Source organism: Bidens hawaiensis, unplaced genomic scaffold (assembly GCF_021521415.1).
Source record: "Bidens hawaiensis isolate Kalapana, Puna unplaced genomic scaffold, B.hawaiensis_p1.1 tig00001236_1, whole genome shotgun sequence".
Classification (NCBI taxonomy): domain Eukaryota; kingdom Viridiplantae; phylum Streptophyta; class Magnoliopsida; order Asterales; family Asteraceae; genus Bidens; species Bidens hawaiensis.
The window spans coordinates 1036429-1050600 of record NW_027491070.1 but is presented as its reverse complement, the minus strand read 5'-3'; positions in this window follow the sequence as shown (position 1 = coordinate 1050600).

Sequence of the window (14172 nt, the reverse complement as noted above, 5' to 3'; positions counted from 1 at the left end):
AGCGCGATTCTGTTAGAATTACTAATGAATCTTTGCTCACTCAAATGTTTGTAGAGCCGGCGACCTTGGTGGATCAACCTCAAGCGCAACAAGATGCCGAGGCTGCGCCGGAGGTCGCTTCGAAGTCCCCTGTTTTACCCTCGAAAAAGGGTAGAATGGACTTCATGGCGATGTTTGCCTCGCGAACGGAGTTGCGCCAAGGTACGTATTGCGCTTTTATTTTCTGACTTTCTTTTAGATCAAGTCATGAACCATTTCTTTTTGTTGATTTTTTCACAGGAGTCATTGCTGGCGTGCAAGCTACTAGCGGCACTCCTGGCGCCGGTGCCAGCGCCGTTGGTTCTGCTCCTGCTCCTACAAGCGCTGAATCTCCCCTAATCGGGATTACTAAGGAGCAGGAGGCTGTTTTACGCGCCGATCTGGCGGCGTCGAGACCTCCCTCACCTCCTCCTGCGCACAGCCCTCCTCGCGAGACTGATTTTGGTTCGAGGTCGCAGGAGAAAAGGCCTGTTTCAGAGGAGGATGAGGAGTTTGAAGTTGAAGACTCCAACGGCGGCCGCGCCAGCCCTGCAGCGCCTCGAGGTTTCGCGGCGCCGTCTTCTCGTGGGCCTGCCGCTGACTTTTCTGCTTCGTCCCCGCAGGTATAAGTTCGTTTTTGCTCCGCTGCGCGGACTTTCATATTAGTGTTTTGATGACTTAGATCATTACTTTGTGTTTGCAGGAAGCCGATCACATTTACCGCCCGAGATGGAACATTACTGAGGACAGCTCATTTCAGTCCATGGGTGTGTGTGAGGACTTCTGGGCTCATTCTGTGCCTCTAGCTGAAAGGAGGTTTCAGGAGGCCCGCGCTCGCGATGACTTGCTCAAAGATCATCTGTTTGCTGGGTCGGCTTTCTTTGCTGCCTCCCAAGAGCTTCGCTATGATTACGTAAAGGTACGTGATGCTCTTGCGGAAGCCAAGCAAGAGGCTAAAGTATCTGCTTGGCATCTTTCTGATGCTCGAGAGAGAGCTGAGAAGCTCCAAGCAGAGCTCAGTGAGAACAGAGCAAGTGCCAACACCGCGTTCGTTAAGCGCGGGCATGAGCTACAGGCTGCGCGGGAGAAGCTGCAGGCGGCCGAGGCGGACGCGGCCAAGTACGCGCGTAGAGTGCGCGACTTGGAGCTGGACGCGGAGGCGCGTGACCAAGCTCTTGTCCAGTCTATAACTGACAAATCATCGCTGGAGAGTGAGGTTTCCCGCCTGAAGAAGGAGCTGGCGGCCGCGCAGGCCGAGAAAGATGAAGCCTTGGCGACGGCAGCGTCTAGCCAGGAAGCACTTGATGCTGCGCGGGCGGAAAAGGAAGAAGCCTTGGCAGCAGCAGCGTCCGACAAAGAGGAGCTGAAACAGACTAAGGAAACTGTTGAGTTGTTAAACTCTCAGATTCCTGCCCTCGAGACGTCTGTTGCTTCCCTCGCGCAGGATCGCCAATGGCTAATCTCACAGGGCATGACTCGTTGCGCTTACGCGATGAAATACTCAGACGAGTTTCAGGCCCTTGTGATGGATTGCAACGCTGCCGCGCGCTTGGTGGGTCGAGCTGAAGGGTTCACGGATGGTTATGAATATGGCATGTTGAAGAAGAACCCATCCGAGTACCCTTATCAGAGCGACGTTGCCTGCGCGGACATGGCCGCGATGGGGGAGAAGTATTTGAATACTCCCATTCCCATCCTTGCGCAGGTATTTTAACCTTAATGAGATAACCTTGACTTATTTTCCAAGTCTTTTTGTACTCATATTTTTCCTTATGATTTGCAGATATCCGCGCTTGCTGACCAGCCCGATCTCGGCGCGCTAAAGAAATTATTTGACGAGTGCGAAGGGGCTGGTGGCGGCGATGATGGCGCGGAGAATGCTGCTCCTGCTAGCGGCTCTGGCGTGGCCAAAGGATCCGCTCCTGACACTATTGTGATAGAAGACTCCATTCAGGATGAACAACTTGACTATGGTCAGTTTGGAGATGACGAGGAGCGGGCTGCGCCAGATGCGGAGGGCGGTGATGAGGACTATGAAGAGGCTGACGTCGACGTGGAGACTTGAGAAGCCCTTCATGTTTTTTATTTATATTTGTAGTTTGTATCTTATCATCTTGTAAACTTGTAAATTTCACTGCTTTGGAATGAAATTTTGTTTTTCCCTTCTTCGCATCTTGCGCATTCCCTATTCATCTCTTTATATTGCATGTTTGCTTGTTGAATATAAGATATGCTTGCACGTTGAAATAAGAACAAGGTTGTAAGGAAATTATTATACTTAATCCTTGTCATATTGTAAGTGATTTTGCCATATCTTGATTATGTTGACACGCGCCTAGGCGTTTTCATTATTCCTCTTTTGTGCGACGTTATCGCGCATTTATTATATGGAATTATGAGTTTTTTAGCCTTTACGTATCAATATGTGTTGCTCAGATATCCATTACAATTGCATGCGCGTCCTCGACCTGAGACCTTAACAACTATGTTTTGGCATTTGTTTTGCCTTAGTTGTGTTCAGGTATTTTTATGGTCAGGCTGCGCAGTATGTAGGATGGATGTTGTGAGTGATTTGAGCTAAGGCTCACATTATTGGGCTAAGGCCCTGACGTTTTAGAGTTAAGACTCGTTAACGCGTTTGAGCTTGAAGCTCGCGCATGTATGTTTTACTTCGTTTTATTTCGTTTTGATGTCAATACAATGTTGTCATATTGCTCAAAATTAATAAAGGGAAGTGTGAAACATGTATGCAAAAGGTAATAGAATTGGGCTAAGGCCCTGACGTTTTAGAGTTAAGACTCGTTAACGCGTTTGATCTTGAAGCTCGCGCATGTATGTTTTACTTCGTTTTTATTTCGTTTTGATGTCAATACAATGTTGTCATATTGCTCAAAATTAATAAAGGGAAGTGTGAAACATGTATGCAAAAGGTAATAGAATTGGGCTAAGGCCCTGACGTTTTAGAGTTAAGACTCGTTAACGCGTTTGATCTTGAAGCTCGCGCATGTATGTTTTACTTCGTTTTTATTTCGTTTTGATGTCAATACAATGTTGTCATATTGCTCAAAATTAATAAAGGGAAGTGTGAAACATGTATGCAAAAGGTAATAGAATCCACATTAAGAGAAGATAGCGCGTATCATTATTCATAATGGCTTAAAAAGCCTTGATTACAAACTTGACATTTTTTACATGAAACATTTTCTAAGCTGTGCCGCGTTCCATGCGCGCGGGATCTTCTTTCCATTCAAATCTTTTAAAGCGTATGCGCCTTTTCCCAATTCTTCCGAGACTTGATAAGGTCCCTCCCAATTGGGGGACATTTTTCCCGGGGGTATCGCGCGGCTAGCTTCATTGTTTCGAAGGACAAAATCATTTTTCTTGAAGTGGCATTCTTTCACACGCTGGTTGTAATATTTTTCCAGTTTTTTCTTGTATTTGGCTACACTGATGATAGCCGCCTCTCTGCGCCCTTCAAGTAAGTTGAGATCCAACCTTCTTTCGCGCTCGTTATCAATCTTGCTCATCATGAGCACTCTATGGGATGGGCATCCAATTTCTGCTGGAATCATTGCCTCCGTTCCATAGGTTAGGCTGAACGGGGATTCGCCATTGCTGGTTTTGCTTAATGTCCTGTGCGCCCACAGGACATTAGGTAGCTCGTCAACCCAAGAATGGGATTCTCCCTCCAACCTTTTCTTCAGCCCATTTAACAAGCTTTGATTCGCGCGCTCCACTTGGCCATTCCCCTGAGGGTGGTATACCGAAGTGAAGATTTGGTTGATGCGCAATTCCTTGAGCCAGTTTGATATCTTCCTGTCAGTGAATTGTTTGCCATTATCACTCACAATTTCCATGGGCAAGCCAAAACGGCATATGATGTGGCTCCAAATAAACTGCTTCATCGCCTCGGCTGTGATTTTTGCTAGTGGCTTGGCTTCGACCCATTTTGTGAAATAGTCTACCGCCACTACCAAAACTTTTACTCGTCCTTGCGCTTGCGGTAGGGGACCCACAATATCGATTGCCCATTTGTGGAAAGGCCATGCGGAGGTCACCGGAATCAAGTTGTTCTTTGGCCGCATGGTGTTTGGCGCATAGCTCTGACACGCTTTGCATTTTTGGATCTCTTTTAAAGCGTCCAAGTACATGCCTGGCCAATAGTAACCTGCGCTCATTGCCTTGGCAACCACCATGCGCGGGCCAGCATGTATTCCACAGATTCCTTCGTGTATCTCTCTGATCACATAACTTGCTTCCTCAGCATCTAGGCATTTCATGAGCGGTCCAAGATAAGAGCGTCGATATAATGTACCATCAAGCAGTTCATAGTTCTGCGACTTGTGTCTTATCTTCCTCGCCTGTGCGCGATCGTCCGGTACTTTTCCCTCCTTCAAGAATTCCATTACTGGAGTTATCCATGATGAAGGGGTTGTATGAGTTACAAGGACAGACTTTGCTCCCACCGACGGGTTGCTCATTACTTCTACCCTGACATCTTTGCCAAAGTGATCGAAGTTGGTTGATGCCATCTTGCTCAGCGCGTCAGCAGATTTGTTTTCACTGCGCGGAATATGAATGATTCTGAAGCAGTCAAATTGCTCGATGAGCTTTTTTGCCTGCTCTAGATACAGAGGCATGGTGTTCTCCTTGGCATCATAAAGGCCATTGACCTGTGCAGCTACCAAGTATGAATCAACATGGGCCTCTAGCTTTTTAACTCCGAATTTGTGCGCGATGCGTAGGCCAGCCAGCAGGGCTTCATACTCAGCTTCATTGTTGGTGCTCTTGAAGCCCAACCTAATGGCGTAAGTATATTCCTGATTCTCCGGATCCACCAGCTTGAGGCCTGCGCCGGATCCTTCGTTGTTTGAAGCTCCGCCGGTGAATAATCTCCACACATTTTCTTCATCATTGGCTCGCGGAGGGTCTACCTCGCGCTGAGCCTCTTCAATTTTTCCTTCGGGGACTTCTGCAATGAAATCAGCCAAGACTTGTCCCTTTATTGCTGGACGGGGCTTATAGGCGATCGTGTGTTCTCCCAATTCCAGCGCCCACTTTGTCAGCCTTCCTGAGAGCGCGGGACGCCGCAAGACTTGCTGGATGTTGTAACCAGTCAGAACTTCAATAGGATGACCATTGAAGTATCTATGAAGCTTGCGCGACGCGTGTGTTAGTGACAAAACTAACTTTTCCAGGATGGAGTAGCGCGTCTCGGGATCTGTCAGCACCCGACTCACATAGTATATTGGCGTTTGGATTCCCTTGCGATCCACCATCAATACTGCGCCGATGGCGCGCTCTCCTGCTGATAGGTACAATGTCAAAGTTTCACCAAGAAGTGGAGCTGTGAGCGCGGGCAGATTTATCAAACATTCTTTTATCTCACTGAAAGCTTGCTCGGCCTCAGGAGTCCATTTGAATTGGCTTTTCTTTAAGCAATTCCTCAATGTGTTGACAAATGGGGTAGATTTGCTTGCATTGTTCGCTAGGAACCTGTTGATTGAAACCAATCTACTATTCAGCTTCTGGACTTCTTTCATGGTGGATGGCGAGGGCATGTCAAGGATGGCCTCCACCTTCTCAGGGTTCACCTTGAAACCATCCTTGGTGACCATTACACCTAGAAATTTTCCCTCTTGTACGCCGAAAGTGCATTTGCTCGGATTGAGCTTCATGTTAACTTCCTTTAGGCGCCCAAGGGTTTCTTCGATGTCTTTGAGCATTTGTTTTTCCTCCCTGCTTTTGATCACCAAATCATCCACATAGACTTCTAGGTTTCTTCCAATTTGCTCGCTGAAAACAGCATCCATAAGTCTTTGGTAGGTGGCTCCCGCATTCTTCAAACCAAAGGGCATTTTTGTGTAACAAAAAACACCCTTGTCGGTTCTGAAGGCGGTCTTGTCCTCGTCTTGTGGTGCCATTTGAATCTGGTGATAGCCCTTGTAGGCATCCAGGAAACATTTGAGCTTGAATGGCGCCACGGAGTCCACCTTTGCGTCGATGTTTGGGAGGGGGTAACAATCTTTTGGGCACGCTTTGTTGAGGTCCTTGAAGTCAATGCACATCCTCCATGGCCCGTTACTTTTCTTTACCATCACAGGATTGGCTACCCATGTCTGGTATCGTATCGGGCGGATGATTTTTGCGCGCAATAGATCCTCAACCTGCTCATTCATGGCCCTCGCCTTCTCATCCCCCATGACTCTCTTCTTTTGAGCAATTGGCTCTACAGACTTGAACGTGTTGAGAGAATGTTGCGCCAGGTCTAGCGGAACCCCAGTCATATCAAAGTGTTGCCACGCGAAGACCGACATATATGCTGTGAGCAATCTTTCCATTCTCAACCTTGTGTCGTCTGATATCGTAGCGCCAATTGTGATTGTTTGCTCCGGGAATTTTGGGTTGAGAATCCATTCCTCTGGCGCGTTGTCTGCCATTGGAAGTTTCATTCTCCCTTCCCGCGGAGTACTTGTCACTGCACACAAATGATCTCGGTATACAAAAGTTACACCTGTTGGTGTTGGGAACCCTAACGCGCCGTGCGCTGGCGACGGTATGGCGTTGAATTGGGCAATCGTTCCCCTACCCAAGATCATATTGTGGCAAGAAGTGGTGGGCAAGACCAAGAAGTTGACAACTTCGGCTCGCTTGTGTTTTTCATCCCCCATGGTTAGTTCAAATTGTATTTGACCTAGGGGATGAATGATTTCATTCGAAACACCAGAGATTGGTGCATTCACAATTTCAAGCCTTGCTTGGTCTGCCGGATCCAGTTTCCTGAAACATTGCTCATACATGATGTCTGATTCGCTGCCAGTGTCCACCAGGACTTTTGACACTTCATAATGAGCAATGTGTGTAGTGATGACAAGAGGACTGCTGATGGAAGGGCCTCCCCTGATTCTTGGGAAGATGACTTGTTGCTCGCGCCAATCTCCTTGGATGTGCGCGCTTCTCTTTCTTGATATTTGCCCTTGCCTTCCTCCCTCGGCTACACAGATTCTTTTGTACTTTTTGCTGGCTGAGGCTCCTGATTGTTCATTTTCTGGTCTTGAGTTTTTTACCAGGTGAGCCAGCTTGCCTGATTTCACATCTTTTTCAATTGCATCCTTCAAGTGGTGGCATGCATCAGTGTTGTGCCCTGTGGACTTGTGAAACTCACAGTACTTGCCACTGTCTGATGGTCCCTTGTATTGTAGTGGCTTGGGGCTTTTGAATTGGACATTCTCAGTGCTTAACACCTGTGAAGGCGTTTTAGTGAGGGGACTCCATATTCTTGGCAGAGGTCTATTAGGATCTCTGCCGCCTTCCCTCTTGTCACCCTCCCCGCGATTACGAACGTCTTTTTGGGGCTGGGGTGAGCTTGGTTGCGCCTGCTTTTCTGCGGGAGAAAAACTGGTTGGTTGCAACCTGGACCATACAGAGTTCTGTCTGCCCCTTCTTTCGTTGCTGCGCGGTGTCTCAGCTTGATGCGCTCTTTCTCTTGCCCTATCTTGGGCAATTTGTTTTTCATTTCTCGCGAAGACTCGCGATGCTTCCATTAGTTTGGCCCAAGTGGTTGGCATGCCATCTCTGCTTACGAGAGCTCGGCGGAGTTGATCACTGCGCGCGCCTTGTATAAAGGCCACGCGCAAGAGTTGCTCAGTGATACCTCCGATTGCCAGAGACTCCTGATTGAAACGAGTTATGTAGTCTTCAATCGTTTCATCATTCTTGCGCACGCAGTGCATGATGTCATCAGGATCGCGCGTGTGTCTGCGCTGCTGTACGAAATGGGCTTGGAACTTTTCCAATAGTTCCTCGAACCCATCGATCTGCCCAGTCGGCAAGCTCTCGAACCAGACACGCGCCGCGCCCGTGAGGCAGCGAGCAAACATGTGACACCATGTTGGCATCGTCCAGCTTTCTAGGTTTCCAGTGTTGTAAAACCCTTGTAAGAAATCGTTTGGATCTGTTGTGCCGTCATATTTGCCCAAACCACTTGGCATCTTGGTTTTGTGCTGAATGGGGGCCTTCGCGATGCGCTCAGTGAACTTTGAATGTTTCACCAAGATGGCTGGTCTGTACGGTGTGGTTACGTCCACTTGCCCTCTAACTGGTGGGCTGTACGGTATGTGCAGATCCAGATCGGCTTTGGCTCCAGGCGCCATGTTCACGTGCGCGCGGAGCTGTGAGCCTCCTGCATGAGTATCTCGCGTCTTCCTCATGCTGTGCACTTCTTCATCACTAAACTCAGTGTGTGCAGTGTGAACAGAATGACCATCTTCCGGCGCGCGCGCCCCTTTTGTTCCCTGAACGTTTTGCTTGTCAAACGCTAGCCGTTGTGTTAAGTCGGCTGACTTTTTGTGTTTGACCATCTCATTGTACTTGTCCATTAGACGTCGTTGCTCGTTTATGAGCCATTCTTTGGGGTCATTGGTTTCATCTTCCGGACCCATTGGTCCTTTTTGTTTCGCGCCGGCAAGATTTTGGAACGTGAGATCGTCTGGAGGAGTTTCAGTCTGGCCATGAGGAGTTGTGATGAAGGGACGGTTACTGGTGGTGCGCGTAGAATCACGCGGCACCCTCAGAAACTGTTGTCCCTCATTAACATCCTCACGTTCAATATCCTCCAGAACTTGATCAACGTTACGAACGCCAGAAACCATGGTGAAAATTTGTTTTTTGTTTAGAGATCTGATGAGATCTTGTTGCCGTTGTAACAGTGGATGGCGCCAATGAAGAAACGTGGATCGACTCACTGGTAGACGATCTACTTTCCTCGGGTGTGATTATGCTATTTCACCGATGGATCTCTGGGATCTGGGTTCTTCCACCTACAAAATGAACAGCACCGTAAACTTACCCCTCAGAAAGGGACAGAGGGGTCCTCTTTGGGGTAACCCTCCGGTGTGAGAATAAGTATTTGTAGGAGAAGATAATAATATGAGAGTAAGGAATTTGGAGTGTATTGCTTAATGTAGCTGAATACTCTGTAATTGGATGTAATTGGATGTGGTATTTATAGTACTAGGGTTTCCAATGATTGGGCTCAGACCCAATTAGGGCTTTGTTGGCCTCTTCCAATTGCTTTGCGCCACGTGTCCTTTGGGACACCTGGTGCTTTTTCATTGGTTATAATCACGTGGTAGCACATGGGTTTTGCTGAGTTGTCCACCTTTCATTGGCAACTGTCAACATCAGCATATTCTTATTCCTTAAAAAGATACCTTCTGGAAGGTTGTCTGACGTGCACAATCAAGGTTGCCCTAATCCTGATTTGGATAATGACGAGGTTGATTATGTGCATGTGTGATACGCGCCTATCCTGAGGATGCGCGAGGTCTTCTCTTTATTCTCACGCGCAGATGTTTCATGCGCAGATGTGATATGCACGAGCATGTGATATGCGCCACGCGCGGATGCGCCACGCGCATATGTGATATGCGTGAGCATATGTGATGCGTGAGCATATGTGATGCGTGAGCATATGTGATGCCTGAGCACCTGTGGTGCCTGAGCATATGATGCCTGAGCATCTGTGGTGCCTGAGCATATGATGCCTGAGCATGTGATGCATGAGCATATGTGATATGCGTGAGCATATGTGATATGCGCCATGCGCGTAGGTTTTGGCTTTGTGCCTTCATAATGTCTTGATTTCAAGCCTCTTGTCCATATCTTGTGGGTTGACCCGTCTCGCTCGGTGTTGAGGCGGGTACATACCTCTTCAGTGCTATTATAGTGTTTAGATCTTTACCGTCTTTTGTGGATTTTGACATCTATCGATGTGAAATCTAGAGAATAACTTCATGAAAATTCGAGACCGATCCTAATAATAAAAATTAAATTGAAATTTTCAACACATATAATTATATAAATGCAACATAAATACTTTATCCAATTAAATTTGACTTCATTACCCAATTTTAAATCCAATACACATTTAACCAATTAAAAAAAGACAAATTAGAAATAAATAATCACACCTTTTGTGTATTGGCTAATAATAATTCGGTCTTCAAAAAATCTCTTTCAACGGTCTATCCTTTTGACCGTTAACAATCACTTAACTTCGTTAAGTTTAAACCGATATTTTAGGGCTTTTGATCGGAAAAAAGATACGAGTTAACTTATGTGAAACTTATTTCAAAACGGTTATCCAAGTTTCTCATCCAAAGTCTAAAACCTAGTCGAAAGGTTGAGGGAAAAATAGTCAAAAGGTTGGACCGTTGACAGTGACATATAAAAGTGCGATTATTATTGGCCAATACACAAAATTTGAGAGTACTTATTTCCAATTTGCCTTAAAAACTAAGTGTGGTCCAAATTCTAACTTCTTTGAAAATTGACTGTCAAGTATGATTGCTTCTATGCAAATTCAAGAGTGTGGGCACCGTTTTATTGTATCCAACTTTTTTACTGACTTATTTGACTCATTGTGAAATTTTGTTGCGGTTTCAAATACAAATATATTACGATTAGCCGTGATGTATTCATACGTATGAAAGTGATTAAAGAAGACTCTTGATTGAACTCACGGCCTACATTGATAATTTGATCGATAATTTGAAAGAAGATAAACGATTTAAAAACTTGAATGGTTATAATTCATGAAACGAAAATAATAGTTGAGGTGTATAAGATGATAGACTAGACCCACAAAACAAACATCATTATCTCTGTTCATGAGAAAGTTGTAATTAAGCAAACAATAATTTCTACACAATACTTTTCAATCATATAATAATATTCCTTATGTTTGGTGTAACGTGGAAAATTAATATAAAACCACACCCTACTTTTTGAAAGTCATAAAAAGATGATTGAATCAATCAATATTCTTTCTATTTTCAAGTCAATAATACCAATATATACTTGCACATGTGGTGGGAAATACCATATTTCAGACACTAGTTTCGTTTATAACGGTATTATTCAAACATTGGATCATTGCAAATCGAAAATAAAATGTGTTTACATGTTAGTATACGTGTATAATCGTTTGTCGGTTAAACAAGCATGATTGTTTACAATCTCTTGCGATATTCACTAACAAACACGGATTTTAAGTTGGATCACTAAGAATTGTAGCTTTTTTCTTCCGCTAGGTTTTAGGTATTACCATTCATGTCCCTTGACCACCCGTAACGAACAAGTGTAAAATAAATAATTTAATCTTTCTCTAGTGCATGTTAGGTGATGTAACGAACTAACGATATCTATACTACTAAATAAATAAAACTTTCCTTATGTCACGTGGCATCTTCTTATCACATCCTTCCTCACCAATTCCCGCCTCCCACAACACCCTTTTCCAAACCGGGTCTTATCCTTACCCGACCCTATTTATCTAATAACCACATAACAACATTCATCTTTTAAATAAACCCTAAATCTATTTTTCCCCTTTCCAATTGATTCAGTTTATCTGCTGATTGACACTAAAAATCGACATGTCTTTCTAGATCCGGCAATCCTTATCACACTGTATTATCATCTTCATCATCCATGTCTCATTGTTATGCCTACCGAAATTTTTTATTCCATATATTGTATACCTAGGACATCCTTCCTCTCAAAATCCCGCCACCCACAATACTTCGTCCACGGTCACGGGTTGGATCCCTTACCCAACCCAAATATAATTAGATTCATCATAATTATTTGGAAACCCTAAATTAAATCCATTATTCCCCTATCATGTGTATCAGATCTCTCCAAGCTTATTCCCAGACTCCAAAATAGCCATCCAGTTTCATCTCCATCACCATCGACGTAATATATACTCTTGAAACCTTTTATTCTTAATGATTTATTTAAACATATATTTTATGTAACTGTTAATTTTCAACTCTATTTATAAAATATAATTCTAATCACACTCCTCAATTTACGCCCTAATTATACTCCTCTAAATTAAAAGTATTTAACCACGATTTTAATATTCTGAACAATTTATCGACTTCATTATTTAACATTTTTGTTTGAATTTTTAATTTGAACTATTTATGTTAATTGCATATTTCCTGGCATTTTAATTCAATTTGGGAGCCCTTTTTGAATTACCTATAACCTTATAAAAAATTGATTGATTCATACTCAAAATAGTTATTGTCATTCCAAAATACCAATTAACTCACTAAATGATTGGTAATTTTATAATGTTATAAATATCATAGGGTGATGCCAAATAAATATCGAATTAAGGGGGTGTTAGGATTGCTTCTTTAACAACCGGGATTCTAAAATCCAAGTAATTTGTTTTTCCTATATTGATCATTATACTTTGTTACCACTTACCACACACAACAAAATAGGTAATTCTTTTATCAATTTCTCTAATATTAGATTATTTATTATTCACACATAAAACAAACATTAAAATGCTTACGCTTTAACTTGAATTTCAACTTAGACATTACTGGATTTGTCAACAAACACTGTGAGATGGAAAAGAAACTAACAAGAGGCGGCAAAGATGCAACAAAGATGGACATCAAATTAGAATATCTGAAGTGAGATTTTTTAAATGTTTATTTTATTATTTCATTTTTAGTAACTTATGTGAAATTATATAACTTATATTTAATCTTATTCAATGTAATTCACCATTTTCTTTTACAAACTCATGATATGATTAATTGTATCAATATATTGTGTTCGATTATAAAATAACTTTTTCAATTTACGATCAATGTATTAGTAAAAAAGATATATTATTTAATTGTAATGTATGTCTGTACCTTTTATATCTAATAATCAAATTTATTTATCATGATCTCCTTTTTTTAAACGGTCAATTCGGATCACTAACGTGTCACTGATCTACCCGGTCATCTTCATTTCACCCTCAAAAGGAAACACACTTTTACATGTTAGAAAACTTACTACGCAACTTGAGTCCCCTATTTTTTTTTTTTTGGTCTAAAGTTGGGCTTGAATCCAAAACCTCATTTTTAAATTGAAGTCTATAATTAGGCGCTTTTAATCAATTGGACTAGAGATCATTGTCATTTATCATGACTTATTATTATTATTGATATTTTGATGGTTTTGGACTTATAAAGTTAAATTTATTAAAATCGTGTTGTACACGGGTACCTAACCTAGCATATGAATGTATTATGCGTCCATAATTTCATACCCGTTAAGCATTATAATTTTATATTTTGTACGATGTATAAGTAATACTTAAAATTAAAAGCTTGTAAAATTAATACAATGAGTTTGCTAGCATTTATTTGAACCACTATATATCATTTGTTTATGTGTTCATAATCGATAATACTTTTAATCTATGATCTATTTAGTCACATCTTATATATCAAAAATTAAATGAAACCTTGATTACAAGTATTCTTAAAGTGAAAAAACTTAATAAAATTTAAGTTACTTATTTACTCATGTTCATGTCATACCATCATCATTGATCAAACCATCACTTCCGGATAGAAAAGTTGATGCTTAGTGAAGTATCTTGTCAAATTAAAATTATTTCTTATCGCACACACTATTAGACGACAACTATAATCGTGGTAATACACATTAATCTCGTGGCTAATGGACCCGATATATACAAATTCAAGTTTCACCAACTATTATCAAACTTGGGGCCACGCTTGTGTCACTTTCTCACAATATAGCAAGTAGTTATTAATTGTTATGATGTTATACGTGTCTCTATTTTACTATGTTACTACCTCACTACTTCTTTTGTTATTGGTAACTATTTATTTCTATAGTTCCAACAGGAGCCGAGAGTTATCATTGGAAGCAATATTTCTATTCTTATTGATAGAGTTAACGTTAGCATATATTTCACATCCCCAGACCCTGCTAATATATTTGATACTTGAGGGATGCGCTTGTTGGTTGTTATTGTTGTAACTGGTTAATCATTTAAAATATCAACGTACCAATCACTTTAAAATGGTCTGTAACCTTTTACTGAAAGTAAAGTTTGATTGATAGAACGCAGTTCTAAAATCTGTGGGCTATACTTCGTCGAGGATATATATATCATCTAACAAATACAATGAACCGGTTTTCGTTCTTCTTTTCGACTATATGTTTTTCCACACTCTCATGTCGTGTACATTGGTAATTGAAATAACATTGGATACGTAGCATGCATGTCATGTCACAACCCTAGTGTTAATTCCACTAAAC